General features: G+C 46.3%; 1 long non-coding RNA gene across 1 annotated transcript; it reads left to right on the top strand.

Moving 5' to 3' along the window:
* The first annotated feature begins 5,287 nt into the window (after positions 1–5,287).
* On the top strand, positions 5,288–19,034 carry LOC137143518 (uncharacterized). The gene is made up of 4 exons (XR_010917185.1): positions 5,288–5,575; positions 12,353–12,487; positions 13,427–13,553; positions 18,625–19,034. It is a non-coding gene; the product is annotated as an uncharacterized lncRNA (long non-coding RNA).
* Positions 19,035–19,235: the final 201 nt, after the last annotated feature.

Consider the following 19,235-nt stretch of genomic DNA (forward strand, 5'->3'; position numbering starts at 1 on the left):
GAAGCCCAACAAATGGAAGTGGATCCAATAGTAAACATTAATATCAGACAAACTAAGCTAAGGGCTCCTATTAGATGCGTCACAGTCCACTGGTTTCTACTCAAAGTAAGTTAGCTGTATTGTAAAAATATCAATCCCTTTAAACTAAGACAGTATTCTGAAGTAGTAGCCCTTTAGATTTTTGTTCTGACTATGTCAATCCTGTGTAGCTCCTGCCCACTATGTAAGAAGATGTATTACCTATAAACCACTTCATTGGAAGTAGTTTCATCAACTGAAAAGTCAAATCTAAACTCCTGGGACTCGAGATATTTTGTTAGGTCCACTTTCAACTTCAGCTCATGCACCAGCAGGACACACTTGCTGGGAATCGTAATCACATCACATTCCTTCTCGTGAAGTTCTGTAGATGGAAAAATATTTGTTTGTAACTGTAGGAAGGTGCAGTGGCCTTCCTCTGAGCCCGGGCCCGAGGAGGGGCCGCAAGCACCCAATCAGGTCCTAGACAGGCCGGCAGCCCAGTCTGCCTGGCAACCAGACAGCTGGGCTCCGATAGGCCCAGCCAGTCGGCTAACCTAGCTGCAGGGAGGCGGGGCCTCAGGGAGGACGGCAGCCATAAAAAGCAGGGCGCGTAGGTCAGAAGGGAAAAGGCAGCTGACGGAGGCAGATGCACTGTCTCGCCGGCTGCAGCGAAGGGCCAAACCACGCCAGGCCTCCACCTCAGGTAACCCTCTCCCAGGCTTGAGGCCCCAGGAGCGACGCCGGCAGCCCGCCTCTAAGGCCTGGGTCGGGCCCCCTGGACTGGCCGAGGCCTGCAAGCCCGAAGTGCTGAGCCCAGCCTCGGGGCCGCAGCGACTGGGACGAGCCCCCTGAACCGGAGGGCTGGGAGTTCTGCCCGGAAGCTGGTCCGGACCTGGAGGAGCTGCCGGACGCCCAACCCCTGGAGGCGGGACCAGACCTGGAGGAGTTGCCGGAGGCTGAACCCTACTCCCAGCCCTGTGATATGGAGGAGCTGCCCCTCGCCGAGATATTTTGTTAGGTCCACTTTCAACTTCAGCTCATGCACCAGCAGGACACACTTGCTGGGAATCGTAATCACATCACATTCCTTCTCGTGAAGTTCTGTTGACGGAAAAGTATTTGTTTGTAACATAAATGGGTGCATGTCAAACTGGCCTCAGAGTCCAGGCTAATTTTTGCCAATACACACTTACCTTGCTCATTTAGAGGGTGCTTCCTTACACAAACACAGATCCTGTGCTCTTCTACTTTTCAGAGAAGGATAGGTTACAGTGAGTGGTACTCAATGCTGAGTACCACTATTCCCCATCCACACCTATGCTAAATCAGTGCTGCAGTGGCGGCTGTAAGGACACAAGGTCACCAACCGTTCCTTCCCATCACTATTCTGTTCTCTATACTACCAAGCAGAGCAGTTGCTGGCAGATTATCTAAGGCTGTCCCCTGTTCTTGCAGGAAGCTCACTCTGCTGCAACATAACATAGCATGCGCATCTCCCGTTATATACTTACATTGACATACCATGGCGTCTTCAAGGCGCTGCATCAATGGGAGATGCCCTCCCGTTGACGTTGCCTAGTGGGGAGGTGGACTAATTGAGTCGAATCGAGAGTGCTCTCCGATCAACTGAGTGGAGTCTACACAGACCCGCTCAATTGATGCTGCTGCACCGATACCTGCCACCACAGCAGGATAGACATACCCATAGTGTGCTGGGCTAATGACAGCCTGGTTTAAAAATAGATTAAAATCCAAACAGATGATATTTCTCAATGTTTGTAATCAATGTACCCAATTCAGCCCTTCGGTAACCTCCCCTGATTTCAGTGGGACACCAAGATTGAATTTGGCTTTATTTGTTTGTAATCACCAGATCTGCATATTGCAAAGTTAACTCCAGAGTGACTTCAGTAGATCTGAGCTCTTCATTAACACCGCACCAAGTTTAGGAATCTCTGCAGGCCAGCTATAGGATCATTTGGTTTGGGAAAAGAAACAAAAAACACACACATTCTGCATATGCCACTGGCTGAGCCAAGCCAGAAGAGTTATTTAAAGAATCTGTGGACTGGGTGAATCCCTCTGCTGCCGTTTGGTGGTATTTACAACAAAGCCACCATTTAGTTTTCAGCCTCCTCGTGTTAGAGGCATTTGACTGACACGTCCAGAGTTTGGCGCATTGCTCGACAGGTAGCAAGTTACATTTTACTTGTTTGAACTCAAGTTGTGTCACTGACCAATCAGAGTAAGATTTTTCCGAGGCTCGGATGAAACTTCAGTCATCCTGGCATTTAATGTAGATTTAACTCCGGAGATGGCAGTTTCCACCACCACCCTAGAGCTGTGTCTAAAGTGGTGGTTAGGTCAACCTAATACAGAGCACAGGGCGCAAAAGCCCTGAGCAATGCAGTTAGATCCAGCTAAGTTTTACGAGTCCATCAGGCCTGTGTGTCCATCCCAGGTGAGATTCTGTGTCTCCCCAAAGGTGAGCTCTTACACATGCCTCCCATCACCTCAGGATGCTGCCTTCCCCTTGCAGACTCATGCTGAGTTCACATGTTCGGCCTGACAGTTTCCTGCAGATTGGTGTCAACTGTGGGGATTCCCATAGTCCTTCTGGATCCTCCACTGATATGGGCTTGTTTCAGCCAAACCTTTAATCACCCATTCATTCCACCCTGACAATTATATGTGACACAAAATGCCTCATGTCTCCTGCTCTGCCTCAAATGCAGATTTAATCCTTCAGTCTGTGCATAGCAATGCAGAGCACAGAGGGAAACTGAGGCACACAGGATTCAAATTACTACTGTTCTCACATTTGTCACATATGCGCAACAGGCAATTTTTTAAAAAATCAACTTTGTTACACTTGAACTACTTCTTCAAAGTCACAGCCCAAAGTCTGCATGAGACAGAATAAGTTTTCACAGACAACCTCTCTAAAGTTCAGGGCCCATCATGAAAGCAAATACGGACCATGCAGCACACATGCTTTTGCTCTGTGGTGTAGGAAAGTTAACATTAATAGCTACCAAGAAAGCATTAAAACAAAACCCTGATCGACTACTTAGAAGGGAGCTGTGCACACCACTGTACCACCAATGTACCTGGTAAGAGTGAGTCTCTCAGCAGCCACATGTGCTTGCAAAATGATCCACTCCTGCAAATCTCATGAGCAGGATGGCTGGGCTGGAGGTAGCCTGTCAGCTCTGAGCAGAGGCAGGTTCCCAGGGTGACTGAAAGATTGGAAGGCAGGATCTACATTCCCGGAAGAGGTAGGTCCATTTCCCAGCCCTCCTCCCCTCCCCGCCCCCCCAGCCCCCGAAGGGTAATGAAGATAAATTACTGTAATGACAAACCTTACCTGAGGCATCTCCTTTTAAATTGAATGTTGGTGTTCGTTCCTGCTATGTACAGGAGAAATTGTTGTTGCTGATCCCAATCCTGGGGCTCTGCCGGGGTAAGGAACAATTCAGGCTTGTTACCCGCATACTAGGGCACCCCACCTTTACCCCAATCTGTAGGGCTCAAGGCATAACCCAGTAAAGGCACCCCCACCCTTTCCCAATCTGTAGGGCTCCAGGGGAAAGGCACCTACCCTTACCCAATTCATACTGTAGGGCTCAGAGTCACTGTGCACTCTAAATAAACTGCACTGGACTGCTGAACCAAAGGGTCTTGGAGTCATTTGTGAGCAAGGGGGTGGCCAAAGTGGAGGGCTAGGGATGAGGAGCCCTTAGAAGGGGTTTTGGAAGAAGAAGCCATGTTCTGGCCCACACACCACCTGGGGCTTGAGGGGCACCTGAGTGCAGTTATACAGCCATGATTAACCACAATGACTGTCCCCCAGCTGGTCTCCTCCCTCCTCAATAACTAGGTGATCCACAGAGTGAGTAGGCTCTGGAGAGTGAACTCCAGCCTCACTCAAGAACTTTTGTCTCTTACCCGTGAGGCATTGTTGTGATTATGGGGGGAGACCCGTGGTGGCCCTGCTTGCTACGAAGGCTGACAAGTTCTGGTCTCAGCCCATGAGCACAGGCTCGGTCACTTTGGAAGACAGGCTTGTTGTTGTGAGATCAGGGATGCAGTTCTCCTGGGAGAGAAGCTGCAGCAGACGGCCCAGTTTGCTCTGCTTCATTTTCTGTATTCAGAGGCAATTCCTGGCACTGAGTAGCTTGGGGTGTGCTGAGATTTCTGGAGGAAGGGGCTGTGCCTGTGGGCTGTTTGCCTCTGGTGGAGGACTGGTGTCTTTGTGTAAATAAAGCAAATCACACCAAGAATTTACCCAAGCTCTGTTCACAGATTTCTCCTCCCCCCGGGAAGCCAAACTGCAGTGCTGAGACCATCTTTCACTCAGCCACAATGCTATGATCAGAGATGATAATGGCAATTTGGTACTGATGGCGTCTTTAGCTATCATTTGAACAGTGCCCAGGAGTGTGTGAATTTCCCTGGTGCCTCCCCTCCCCACATAGTTAAGTGACACAGTTCCTGCCCATGGAAGCAGAGAAACTAATTGCAGACGCCACCCGATCCTAGGTGTAACAAAGGAGCAGGGTGGGGAGGGAGGCAGCAGCAGCGAGTTTATGATGTTACTTCTCCAGGCATTGGCACGAAGGAGATGCCTACGTGAGTTCCCTTGGGAGATGGGGATCTATGACTCGGGATATTTACCCAGAGCTCAGGGGGAATCAGGCAGTGGTGATGCAGCAAAAGGATCTGGGAACCTCTCGGCCCACTTATTTCCCCTTCTGCCATTCACAGGTTCTCTGCCTTTCTCACCCCATCCATCCCCTGTTCTCTCCGCCACTGGCAGAGCCTTGGTCACGTTCCTGTTCCGAAGGGCATTCACTCTCCCGTAGCTGGATCAGCTCCTGGAAGTGCTAACAGAAGCCACAGTCTGTGTCAGTCAATGCAGTAGCTCTGGGACTGGGGGATGATGGGGAAGCTACTTGCAGCCAGAGAAAGCCCCTGTCCCAAAGTGAGAATTGCAGCCTGGGGTGGTGTTGAGGGACACAGGAAGGGCTGGCTGGAGCAGCTGAGAGCGGGGGGGGGAGTGGGAGAAGCACTGGGAGACAGGAATTAGGGAGAACAAAAAGGACAGATCGGACACTGGGCAAGTCCTGGGTGCGGGTGCTCTGTGAAATACAAGATGCTGCTGAAGCAGTTCATTTCCTTCCTGCAGGTGTTGCTACTAGTCCCAACAGCCTGCATTTGGCAGTCAAGGCAGCAGTTGCAGCACACACAAGGCAAGCAGCAAAGCTGAGGCTGGTTCCAGCTGGAGAAAGGGCTGGCTAGGTGTGGAGGGACACAGGAAGGGGCTGGAGCAGCTGGGAGCGTTGGGTGCTGGGAGAAAAGAGGTGGCGGCAGGAAGAACAACGCACAGAGATCATCAGACACCAGGGCAGCAGTTCCTGGGGGTGTTTTGCAAAACAACAAGAGCTGCTGCCTCCATTTTGACCTGGGAGCTGAGCAGCTGCTGCTTCCCGTAGTAGGGTCGGTGCTGGGGAGAGAGACACCTTCACTGAAGCTTCCTCTGTGCCCTGCTGAGGTGAGGTGAGGTGAGGTGAGGTGAGGTGAGGTTCACTAGCTGCAAGCAGCCCCCTGGGGCAGCCCCGGTCTCTGCCCACACCGGCCTCCGAGCCCAAGCCCGGGGGTGATTGAGAGAGACCCGCCCCGCCTTGGGAAGTGCAGGAAAGTGACAAGGGGCAGGATGGCCAGATGTCCTGATTTGATAGGGGCTGTCCGGATATTTGGGGCTGTCCGGATTTGTCACACTTGCTGTCTGGTCACCCTGCAAGGGGGTAGGGTTGGAGCCTCCGGTCTCTCGCTCCTGGCAAGCTGCCCCCTTGTCAATGCCCCGCGGCAAGGCTCCGAGCTGAGTGAACAGCGAAGCTGCTGCTCTGGCTCTGCCTCTAGCTCTGGGCAGGATCTGCAAAGCCGGCAGCTGAAGGCGGGCGGGGGAGCAACAGAGCCGGCCGCGGTGGGGTTTCCCCTGTGCGTGTCTGGCGTGTCAGGACGGGAGGGCTGGAGAAAGGGGAAAGTCAGGGTGAGCTGGGGCGGAGTGAGCTAGCTCTGTGCAGGCGGGGAGAAGAGCAGAGGATGTGTGTGAGCGAGAGAGGCGGACAGACAGACAGACAGACTGTGCTTCATTTTCTCACTTTCTTCTCAAATGTTGAAAACATTCTTCCCACTTCCTCTCTAATGATCCAATATGGATACAAAATCCATGAGGCTTCCCCCCTTTCCTCAAAGTACGAACCTTTTATCCTCCGGATTCCACCCCATTCCTTTCTATTTCTCAAATCCCCGTTTAAAATGTCTGCTTTGGGATATTCTCCCACCCATTTTCTCTGTAGCAAGTTGTCCTTGTTCAGTGGGGAATCGTGGTCCGGAATCATTCCTTAAGTGGGAAGAAGGTTAGCGGGTGCTGCTTTGGAGAGCTCTGAGACAGGGCTGCCTTTGGGGTGGGGATGGGGTGGCCATTCTTTGCCAGCAACAGGGCATGGAAGGGGCTCAGGAGGGGAAGGCAGGAACAAATGTTTCCAGGGGAGTATCCATTCCCAGCTGTTGTCTCCCCAGCTCAGCTCAGCTCAGCTCAGCTCCCCCCAGCCACTAGCCCATCTCCTATTCCGTACCCCCTCCCAAGCCCTGTTTCATAAATGTCTTCCTGCCCCTCTGTGAATGGTGGTGGTGTGGAGGGGAACCATTACTTTGTGATTATTTATTGAACAATCCCTTCAAACTTCCCCCTTTTCTCTAATTCTTGAATATCCCTCAGAACTTGGTGTTTCTTTCATATTATCAAATACTTATTTTTGAGCCATTTTTTCTCCCTAATTTCTAAAGATTGATATAAAATCTGCAGTTCTGCAGTTATATTACTAATTTAATAGGCTCTGAGATGTTTTCCTGTCAATCTAATTATAAAGTATCATTAGCTTTTGCACTTTTCTCAAATTCTTGGTTATTGAAATAACCTTCTTGCAAATGTTGCTCTTTTCCTCTCTCTTTAGGAAACATTGATAAGTAATTCACTCATTTTACCTTTAGTTATTATTGATTATTGATATAAAATCAGGGTGGAATAATTTAAATCAAGGCAATTTTAACTCAGCAATTTAAATAACCCAGTGGGAAGCCTTGATATAAACCATTGAAATGTAATACACTTTTCTATTTGTAGTTGTTGTTTTCTAAAGAAAGGTGCATTCCTTTTGGTTGATACTGTCACGCTGGCTGGATTGGGGGGGGGGACGACACATTGATTATAATAAAAACAATGAGAGTTCTGTGGCACTTTAAAGACTAACAAATGTAATATTTGCAGACATAAGCTTTTGAGAGACTTCAGCTCTCTTCTTCAGATGCAGTAATACAGAAAATAGGTAACACAGAGGCCAGGGATATACCTGATGAGTCACCAGGCACTCATGTGACCCTGGACTCCATTTTATTCCTGTAAAATTCCACAAGCAGCCTGGCAAAGGCCAAAGGACATAAAAGGCAGCTGCACAACATCCGTTTTGTCTTCTGTCTTTGTCTTCAGTCTTCACCTACCTCTGGATCAGCTCATCTACAACTGAACTGAAGCTGTGAAACAAAGGCCTGAGGCCCATCCAGGTACTAGATGTACACCAGAGGGACTATACAAGCCTGCAAACTCCACAATTCTTCTAGAAACCTGTTGCATATGGACTTCCAATTCATCTGTATATATCTGATTGCTTTAATCCCTTAACATTCCCTTATGGTTTGTTTCTTCCTTTTTATAATAAACCTTTAGTTTTAGTTACTAAAGGATTGGCTGGCAGCATGGTGTTTTGGGTAAGATCCAAACTTGTATTGATCTGGTGCTGTGGCTGACCCTTTGGGGTCAGGAGGAACCTTTTTAGTAAAGAGCAGAGAGTTTAAATAACTGGTCTCTTTACTGGACCTAGTGGCTGATTGGGAGCCGGAGACTGGAATTCAGTAAAGGGGCTGCGTGTATTTGTATTTTGGGCTTCTTGATAACCAGTGTGGGAAATCAGAAGCACTGTTTGTGGCTGGTTGAGAAGCCTGACTTCAGTGTCACCCACCAGGGCTGGGAGAATCTGCTCTGCTTTTACAGCCTGCCCTGACCTTGGCATTATCAGGTGGCTGCCCTAGGCACGGACAGGTCACAGATACAGCCATTAAAACATGTCTGTTTAGTTGTAAATCAACGTTTTACAGTAGATTAGGTATGTTTTTGCTACCAAAGAGGGTACACTAAAATAAGATAACGTTAATGTAAGATATTATATAGCTTCATATTTCAGATTCTTATTAATTGTGCAGTTTTAGTACATTAGAAAATAGTGAATGATATGTTGTTTATGTACTAAATCATTAACTTTTTGCTAGTGTTAAGCTGCATTACAATGGTAACTGGAATTTAATTAAACACACAACAGCGTATACATTTTTTTTTTATTATTATTAAACTAAATAACCTTAAATATCTTGGATACATGAACTTCTTTTATCAAAATATGTTTCATACTTACAGTTAAGTGATTTATTAAACAGAGGGGTTAACTATAATTAGTGAATTAAACTGATCATTTCAGGCCAGGCTGGGAAGATTTTCAAATGTGCCTTGAGTGAAGAAGCTTCAGTTTACTTTCCTTGTTGGTGTCTCTTTGAGTCCGAGGCTTTGTCCAAATGCCTGTGATGACTTTGCCAGTCTATTGCACCCAGTGGCACAGTCCCTGTGGCCCACAGGACCAAGCCCTTAATACAGAACATGACCCTGCTGTACCATATCTATAAAGCTTGAGCTCAAGTTAGATGTTTTCCCCCGACTCTTTCTTTATATAGAAAAGCAGCCTTTAACTTCAAGTTTTTGATAGAGACCTGTGGATTCATCGTATTTATTTATTTAAGTGGCTGGGACTTGGGGTATTTATTTATTTAAGTGGCTGGGACTTGGGGTGGCTATGGCCACCCGGTTCTGGGGCCGCCTGGCTGGGACTTGGGGTGACTGGGGCCTGCAGCTGCCCAGTGTTCGGGTTGCCTAGAGGTGGGGCCAGCAGCTTAGCTGGCTGGAGTGGGGCTCCTCCCCCCCATGGTAAGGGGCTCAGCTCAGGGCCAGCTCCGGCTGGCAGCAAGGGACGAGGTGGGAGGAGCGTGGCCTCTGGTGGGAGGTCAGGGCCATGGGCTAGCCTCCCGTAATGGGGTTCACCCGCTTCCCATGCCCCCCCGAATGACACAAGTTTTGCAGGCATAAGCGCTCTCCCCCCGACATAGCTACCGCCCCTCGTTTAAGTGGTTTTATTATGTTGGCAGCAGAGCTCTCTTCTGCCGACGTAACACAGCTACACTAGTGCTTCTGCCAGCAAAACTTATGTCACTCGGGGGTGTTTTTTTCACACCCCTGAGCAACAGAAATTTTGCCAGCATAAGGGCAACGTGTGGACGAGCCCTTAGTCAAGCAGTGCCCTGAGAAGCGTCAGGCTGCCACAGGGAAGAGTCGCCCCAGGGAAGAGTCACCCCATGCCTGGGAACATGGGTGTTTCTCTGAGTAAAGAATGAGGGGGGTGCGGCAGAGGTTGGGTGCCAACAGGCTCCAGAGATCTCCGGTTTGATTTGCTCAGGTTCTTCACGAGAGCATCAGGAAGAAGACAGAGCCACACAATTGTGACTGAGCCATTCTTACCCTGTTGCATAAGAAGGGGGACTTTGGGGAGGTGAAAAATTGAACACCTGTGTGTGTCCCTGCTTTATTTCAGCAATAAACGTTTTTCAAAGGTCTTGATAAGACTGAGACGTGTAATTGATTTGGTCATGCATCTTGATCAGATCTATTGTGTCCTCTACAGGTCCGTTTTTTGATGATTTTTTTCCTGTTGCAGGAAGTAATTTTGGCCTCAAAAATATTTGATTTACATGTTGGGTTGATTTCCCTTGATCAGGCAAAGGCTTTTGATCATGTAGATCATGGATACTATAAGGTGGGTGCACAACTGATTGGAAAACCATAGTGAGAGAGCAGGTAGCAATGGTTCACAGGAAGGTTGGAAGGGCATATTGAGTGAAAATGTGACCACAGGAATCTGTCTTGGGTCCAGTTCTATTCAATATCTTCATAAATGATTTGAATAGTAGCATAGAGAATACACTTATAAAGTTTGTTGATGATGCCAAGCTGGGAGGGGTTGTGAGTGCTTTGGAGGACAGGATTAGAATTCAGAATAACCTTGACAAACTGGAGACATGGTCTTAAATCAACAAGAGAAAATTCATAAGGACAAATGCAAAGAACTACTCTTAGGAAGGAATAATCTATTGCAGAAATACAAAATGGGAAATGACTGTCCTAGGAAGCAGTACTGCAGAAAAGGATTTGCGGGGATGGGTGGATCACAAACTAAATCTGAGTCGACAGTGTAACACTGTTGCAAAAAAAGCAAATATCATTAACAAGAGTGTTGTAAGTAAGTAATGAGAAATAATTCTTCCATTCTATTCAGCACTGAAAAGACTTCAGGTGGAGAAGTGTGTCCAGTTTGGGCATCACATTTAGGGAAAGATGGGGACAAATTGGAGAAAGTCCTGAGGTGAGGAACAAAAATGATTAAAGGTCTAGAAAACATGACCCATGAGGAAAGTTTTTGGGGAAAAATAAAGGGGGTTGTTTAGTCTGGAGAAGGGAAGACTGGGAGGGTGGGGGACACATAATCTTCAAATATGTAAAAGATTGTTATAAAGAGGAGGAAGATAAATTATTCTCTTTATCCAGGGAGACCAAGACAAGAAGTAATGGGCTTAAACTGTGGCAAGGGAGATTTAGTTTAGACCCGAAAAGCTTCTTCTCTGTAAGGGTAGTTAAAGAGTGGAATAAATTGCCTAGGGAGGTTGTGGAATCTCTGTCAGTGGAGGTTTTTAAGAACAAGTTAGACAACCACCTGTCAGGAATGGTCTAGGTAATACTTAGTCCTAACTCAGTGCAGAGGACGGGACTAGATGTCCTATTTTTCTCTAATGCTATCATATTTGTTTCACTCTCTCTGTGCTTTTGGCTTGAGGCCCGGGTTTGTCTCTTGCATTCAGTCATTTGTATAATGATATATAGTCTGCTTAAAGTCAATCTTATTTTGAGCACCCCCTCTCCAGGGTGATGGCTTTGCCCCAGGTTTTGACTGAATGTCTGCACTCTTTTGAGCAGGCTTCCTCAGAATGAGGAAAAAGTGACACACCCCTGCTGAGGGGTTGGGTGACCACCTGCCCCCTGACTTTGCCAGGGCAAGCACTGTGCAGCCAATCTGGCTTGCAGGCACTGGGAATTATCCAGGGACAAGACAATATTTTGAGTCAGCACTGGGAGGGAGTAATGGAAAAGTTGTCAGGAAGGATGCAGGTGTTAGTCATTAATCATTTAATTGTGGCATAAATGTATGTTTTGGATCTCCCTGCATTGTTTTTAGAAAAAATTCAGACGATTCTTTTGGACTTTTTCTGGGATGGCCATCACTGGCTGAGGCGGAGGATTTTGTGTCTGCCCATTGTGGAAGAGGGTCAGGGTCTCATTGATCTTTTCAGCGGAATCACTACTTTTTGATTACAGGCTCTGGGGCAGTTGGATGGGTCTGTTCCTTGGAGGCAATTGGCTTTTCTTTTCTTTAGTGGGTAGGGGCCATGGGTTTTGATTGGGAACGTTCTTTGCTGGACCCTGGATGTTTCAATTTTGAGATGTGGCTGGGTTTTTATCAGCTTTTTTTTAACACTTGGTGTTTGTTTGGCTGGTTGTTTTAAGCTGTGGCCAAGAATAGGTGGCTGGAGTTCCCAGCACTGCCTGCTGAACCCCTTGTTTATAACCCTTCAGTGATGATTCCTAGTCTTGTTTCTAAGAGCCTTTTCTCTTCACTTACTGCAGCAGGCGTAACTAAATGTGTTCATTTAATTGACTTTTTTCCCCTCTAATTTTGCCTAGTCTTTGGCAGATCTCATTGCTGCTAAGTTTGGTCTTCATCCTTGTGAACATCACTTTGAGTCAAGCAAAGACGGCCGTTTTGAAAAACAGACAATGTGAAGTATCTCGTACTGGGCTTGCCAATGTGCTTCATTTTTTAAAGTTTGTTTGATTTTTGGTAGATTTATGCCTTCATTTGGAATTTAGATATTCCATTCAGACACAGTTTGCATCAATTTATTCAGTGGTGGGCTATTGGAAAGACACTTAATAGTTTTAGGGAAAGGCAATTATTTTTGAATTTGTCATGTTTTTCTTGATTTTTACTGTTTTACGTACTGATTTTATTTAAAGTGTTTTAAAAGCCAAAATCTCTCTCTTTCTTTCTCTACTCAGGAGCCTTCGATTGAGCTTCCTGGCTGAGATGCTGTTGTTTCCTCCAATGTTATCTGGAAGCCCAAATTGAGCAGCAACTTCTTTCCCAGTGGGGTCTGTGCTGGAGATTTAAAACTTCTTCTGTGCTGAGCCAAGGTGAGGAATGTCTCCTGTCGGAACAAGCCCTTTAGGGCAGCCTTCCGCTCCGCCAACGGCAGCTCCTGAGCCAGAGACCTCAAGGAAAGTGCTGAGGATGGGCAGCAAAGTGACTCTGTACAAACAGCCCTTCCTCATCTCTCATTAGTAGTTGCAGGAGCCGATCCAGCCGTAGGGAAGCAAATGGCCCAGGAATGGGATTGCCCAAACTAGAATGGAAGGGAGAGGGAACAAGGGAAAGGAGATTGAGGGTGAACAGGGGCAATGAGAAAAGTGAGTGGGGAGAGAGATTCTCCAATCTCTAACCTGTCCAGACAAAACTGTTGCAGCATCCTCTGGGCAGATTCATTTTCCTGTGAACAAGGTGAGGAGCAGAGAGAGGAAAAGCCAGTTCCTGACTCTCCCGATTCCCCCTGCTGGGGTGTGAGCTGCCTGAGAAGCGGGAGTCATTTTGGGAGATTCCCCTAGACCCATGATTCCGTTCTTTTCTAGCCTTTGGTTCAGAAAGTTTTGTTACTGGGAGGATTGAAAAATGTCTCAGTGGGTTTAATCCTGGCGGGAGGGGCCAGGTCAGTGCTGTAATAAAATGACCAAGCATTTTCCCGTAATGGCAGAGACTAGAATGTCTCTCTGCAGGGAAAGAGCCTGGGGAAATTTTGAAGTGAGATTAAATAAAGCCTGATCAGAAATGTCGCCAATTGTTGCAACGAGAGGAACAGTAAATATATAGACTAGATGACCCTTGCGGTCCCTACGAACCCTATGATTCTATGGTGGTGGGAGCTCTTTCTATCCTCACCTTGATGCCTGTTGGATGGGAGGTCTGTGTGCTGACTCTGTGCCTCCCAGAGCTTCCTTTTGAGTTGTCCTGCTCCCCCGTGAATAGTGGGGTTGTCTCTAGGGCAGCAGATGCTGAATGTTGGACTCTTGCTCTTTCAGAGACCGGTGACCTTCGAGGAGGTGGCTGTGTATTTCACCCGGGAAGAGTGGGCTCTGCTGGACCCCGCTCACAGAGCTCTCTGCAGAGACATCATGCAGGAGACCTATGAGGATCTGACCTCAGTGGGTACGGATTCCTGTCCCGTTGGTTATTGTAGTGGAAATGAAGAGTTAAGTTTCACGGTACCCCCACAATACAACCTCAACTCTGTCCTGTATCAGCAACACCCCAACATGCTAGACACATGTACTAGCGCTCTACCCTCCCCTGTTAGAGAACGTTTTGGGAACAGAGCACAGGAACAGTGTAGCACAAAGTCTGGCATAGAATTTTAGGATTGGAAGGGATCTCGAGAGGTCATCTAGTCCAGTCCCTTTCACTTACGGCAGGACCAAGCATTATCTAGGGCATCCCTGACTGGTGTTTGTGTAACCCTTTCTAAAAATCTCCAGTGATGGAGATTCCACAGCCTCCCTAGGCAATTTATTTTGCTGCTTAACTACCCTGAGAGTTAGGAAGTTTTTTCTAATATCCAACCTAAACCGCCCTTGCTGTAATTGAAGCCCATTGCTTCTTGTCCTATCCTCAGAGGTTAAGGAGAGCAATTTTTCTCCATCCTCCTTGTAACGATCCGTTATGTTCTTGAAAACTATTCAGTCTTCTCTTTTCTGGACTAAACAAACCCAATTTTTTAATCTTCCTTCATCTGCCATGTTTTCATAGAATCATAGAATATTAGAGTTGGAAGAGACCTCAGGAGGTCATCTAGTCCAACCCCCTGCTCAAAGCAGGACTAACCTCAGCTATATCATCCCAACCAGGGCTTTGTCAAGCCTCATCTTAAAAACCTCTAAGGATGGAGATTCCACCACCTCCCTAGGTAACTTATTCCAGTGCTTCACCACCCTCCTAGTAAAAAACTTTTTCCTAATGTCCAATCTAGACCTCCCGCCCTGCAACTTGAGACCGTTGCTCCTTGTTCTGTCATCTGCCACCACCGAGAACAGCCTAACCCCATCCTCTCCGGAACCCCCTTTTCAGGTAGTTAAAGGCCGCTATCAAATCCCCCCTCATTCGTCTCTTTTGCAGACTAAACAAGCCCAGTTCCCTCAGCCTCTCCTCATAAGTCCTGTGCTCCAGCCCCCTCATCATTTTGGTTGCCCTCCGCTGCACTCTCTCCAACTTGTCCACATCCTTTTTGTAGTGGGGGGCCCAAAACTGGACACAATATTCTAAATGCGGCCTCACCAATGCCGGATAGAGGGGAATAATCACTTCCCGTGACCTGCTGGCAATGCCCCTCCTAATGCAGCCCAATATGCCATTAGCCTTCTTGACAACCAGGGCACACTGCTGACTCATATCCAGCTTTTTATCCACCGTTACCCCCAGGTCACTTTCTGCAGAGCTGCTGCCCAGCTCGTCGGTCCCCAGTCTATAGCTGTGACTGGGATTCTTCTGCTCTCCTCTGGACTTTCTCCAATTTGTTCTCATCTTTCCTGAAATGTGGCACCCAGAACTGGACCTAATGCTCCAGTTGAGGCCTAATCAGTACAGAGTAGAGCAGAAGAATTACTTTTCCTGTCTTGCTTATGACATCCCTGCTAATACAGTCCAGAATGATGTTTGCTTTTTTTGCAACAGATCCCTTTCCACAGTACTCCTTCCTAGGGAATCATTTCCCATTTGGTATGTGTGCAACTGATTGTTCCTTCCTAAGTGGAGTACTTTGTACTTATCTTTGTTGAATTTCAGCCTATTTGCTTCAGACCATTTCTCCAGTTAGTCCGGATCATTTTAAATTTTAATTCTATCCTCCAAAGCAATTGCAACCACTCCCAGCTTGGTATCATCCGCAAACTGCACAAGTGTACTCTCTCTGCCATTATCTCAATCATTGATGAAGATATTGAACAGAACCAGACCCAGAACTGATCTCTGATGGACTCCATTCGATATTCCCTTCCAGCTTGACTGTAAACCTCTGATAACTACTCTCTGAGAATGGTTTTCCAACCAATTATGCACTCACCTTATAGTAGCTCCATCGAGGTTGAATTTCTGAGTTTCTTTCTAAGTTTGTTACGTCTCGTTCATGCAAGACAGTATCAAAAGCCTTACTAAAGTCCAGGTATACCATATTTACCAATTCCTCCCCATCCACAAGGCTTGTTACCTGTCAAATAAAAATATCCGATTGCTTTGACACGATTTGTTCTTGACAAATCTATGCTGATTTTAACTTATCACCTCATTATGTTCTAGGTGTTTGCAAATTGATTGCTTAAATATTTGCTCCGTTATCTTTCTGGCTACTGAAGTTAAGCTAACTGGTTTGTAATTCCTCGGGTTGTTTTTATTCCACTTTTTCTAGATAGGCACTATATTTGCTCTTTTTCTGTCCTCTGAAATATCTCCCATCTTCCATGACTTTTTGAAGATAATTCCTAATGGCTCAGATATCTCCTCAGTCAACTCCTTGAGTATTCCAGGATGCATTTCATCAGACATTGGTGATGTGAAGACATCTAACTTATCTAAGTAATTTTTAATTTGTTCTTATCCTATTTGAGCATCTGATCCTACCTCATTTTCACTGGCATTCACTATGTTAGAGTTCCAATCACTAGTTATTTTTTTGGTGAAAACTGAAACAAAGAAGTAATTTAGCACTTCTGTCATTTCCACATTTTTCTGGTAATGACTCACCCTCTCTCATTGAATAACGGGCCTCCCCTGTGCTTGCTCTTCCTCTTGCTTCTAGTGTATTTGTTGAATGCTTTCTCGTTATCCTTTGTGTCTCTAACTAGTTTAATCTCATTTTGTGCCTTGACCTTTCTAATTTTGTCCCTACAGACTTGTGTTATTTGTTTGTGTTCATCCTTTGCGATTTGATCTCGTTTCCACTTTTTGTAGGACTCTTCTTTGAGCTTCAGATCATTGAAGATCTCCTGGTTAAGCCAGCGTGGTCTCTTTCCATACTTCTTATCTTTCCAGTGCAGTGGGATAGTTTGCTCTTATGCCCTTAATAATGTCCTCTCTTTCTTAAGGCAAAACTTGGGTTTAGATCTGATGTTGTGAACAGAAGCTGCCTACATCTGGCCTGTGCTAAGCCTATTACACAAACAAACCACCTCAGACCTGCAAAACATTAGAACTCCTTCACCCTCTACCAGAGGATCCCTTCTGACTCGTATCTTTCACTTACCCTTCACTAAGCCCTGGAGACTACTGACGTGTGTGCCACCAGACTGCTGACAATCCCCATGGCAAGAACACGTCCTTGTGCACCTTTGCTGACACAGCCTACAACACTCAGCAGTGAAATCAGGCATACTTGGTCCCTCAAGGTTCATACCACAGTCACAGCTCTGCCAAGCTGCTTCACATAATCCTTCCATTATTCAGTTACAGCTGTGGCTTTCACAGTCCACACAACTGGAGAGCATGCAGATAAATACTGGTCTTCCAGTCTATGGAATACAACACAGAGTGTCATATTCCTATAGGTGTTCCTCATCTCCATTATAGATTCATGGATTTTTAAAGCCAGAAGGGACAATTAGATCATCTAGTCTGACCTCTTCTATAAGACGGGCTATAGAATTTCAGTCACTGTGATACTGAGCTGAATACATTTGTATGACTAAATCATTTTCCAGAAAGGCATCCAGTCTTGACCTGAAGATTTCAAGAGATGGAGAATCCACCACTTCCCTTGGTAGTTTGTTAATTTTGCACCATCCTCTTTGAACTGTTCCCACTGGCTATTGCCAGCTCCAGGGCTGGGTCTGTGGGCAGAGTTAAAGTTGGGTTACAGGGATGGCATGTACTTTGACTCTTCATTTCACGTTTTTCAGTGGTTTAAATGTAGACCCTGTGCACACTGTGGAAGGGCACGAGGCAGCACTGGGCAACCTTAATGCTGCATTCATGAAGATGATGGTCATTTAATTTCCATGATTATTGTAATGGACTTTTTTGGAGGGCAGCTGCGGGTCATCATAATTGTGTACACTAGATCTTTTCCTGGCATAACTAGGTCAGTTAGGGGTGTGGTTTTTCACCTTCCTATCCAAAATATTTTTTTCTGGGAAAACTTTTCTGTGCAGACCAGGACACAATCTGCCTACAGTTTGATGTCAGGGCAAAACTTACAAAGGAAATGACACAGAATGCAAGGAAGCTGTCAGTCATGAAGCTGAAACTGAAATATATGGTGTAGCTCGGACTCAGTGACCATGGCATGTCCATTGGAGCTAACAGATTACTGTGAGAACAGATTGTTGGAACCCCTGTGGATCTTAGCAGAGCCTTAATCTTGCTTCATTCTATTTCTTCTACTCGTCAGTTTAGCTCATGCTAATCTGAAGTCCCAATCTCTTCAATATTGTTTCTCCAGAAAGCCAGTAGGTGCTATGTACTAGTGACTGAGATCATTCAGGGGACAATAAGCACCATACTTTGAGCCCCAGGTCTGTGCAGAAAAGGGATATTTGTAAAAAGTGTGTGTGTCTGTGTCTGTGTCTGGTCTGACTGACTGGCAGGAAGCTCTTCATCCAATACAGTCATCTCATATATGGACCACTAAGCATGACCCACATCCCCATGATGAGCAGTATATTTCAAGATAATCTGAGTAAGCATGTGCATTTTAGAGTAATTAGAATGGTCCAACCTTTAAACAGAAACTAATGCTGAGCTTTAATGATAGCAGAGCTGCTGCAGGACTCAGCTTCCCCCTCACTTTCCTTTTTTATCCACTGCATATGAAGGAGTTTACTTCCGCTCTCCCAGAGAAGGAATTATGTAATGCAATGGAGTATAGAATCATAGAAGATGAGGGTTGGAAGGGACCTCAGGAGGTATCTAGTCCAACCTCCTTGCTCAAGCAGGACCAAACCCAACTAAACCATCCCAGCCAGGGCTTTGTCAAGCTGCATCATAAAAACCGCTAAGGATGGAGATTCCACCACCTCCCTCGGTAACCCATTCCAGTGCTTCCTCACCCTCCTAGGGAACAAGTTTTTCCTAATACCCAACCTAGACCTTCCCACACTGCAACTTCAGACCATTGCTCCTAGTTCTGTCAATTACTACCATTGAGAACAGTCTAGCTCCATCCTCTCTGGAACACCCTTTCAGGAAGCTAAAGGCTGATATGAAATACCCACCCCTTCATTCTTCTTTTCTGCAGACTAAGCCTATGCTTAGTAATTTAAGGCTATGCAGTTTGGCATGAATACACTATCAAGAATGGTCCATATATATGAATGGAGTGGCCTGGAGCGACCATGGGAAACCCCAGGACTGCACAGTGACTGGACATTAACTTATAAGGCCTGGAAGCCAAGGGAAGTAGAACCTGGGAACCCAGCAATTTGGTACAAAGGGATTAGTTGTGAACAGACTTAGCTCTAAGATTGATTATTGCCCAGTGCAGGGGGACTGAGACAAGAAGTCATGAAGTAGAGAAGGCTTTGGAAAAGCTGGGTGAATGATTCTGCTGACATGAACTTTGTGTTAAGTTTTGCTTTCCTGGACTAACCATAGACTCCTCAAATATTATATTCCAGTTGCATAATAAATGTTGGCTTGTTCTGAAAATCTGTCTTGTTTTGCTGCAGCTACCTACTGGTTGCATCATACCCTGGAAAACATAAAGTCTGTGTAAGCAAGGTCTGAGTGTCTGAGTAAAGGGGGGCACATTATTTGCATGGGCTTTGTATCTGCATGAGTACAATTAAGTACTTAGCATAATTTACCTAGGTGTGGAGCATAATGGGAAATGGTTAGCAGGGCTGGGTT

Source organism: Emydura macquarii, unplaced genomic scaffold (genome assembly GCF_026122565.2).
Source record: "Emydura macquarii macquarii isolate MOO-44397 ecotype Brisbane River unplaced genomic scaffold, CSIRO-AGI_Emac_v2 contig_3334, whole genome shotgun sequence".
Classification (NCBI taxonomy): domain Eukaryota; kingdom Metazoa; phylum Chordata; order Testudines; family Chelidae; genus Emydura; species Emydura macquarii.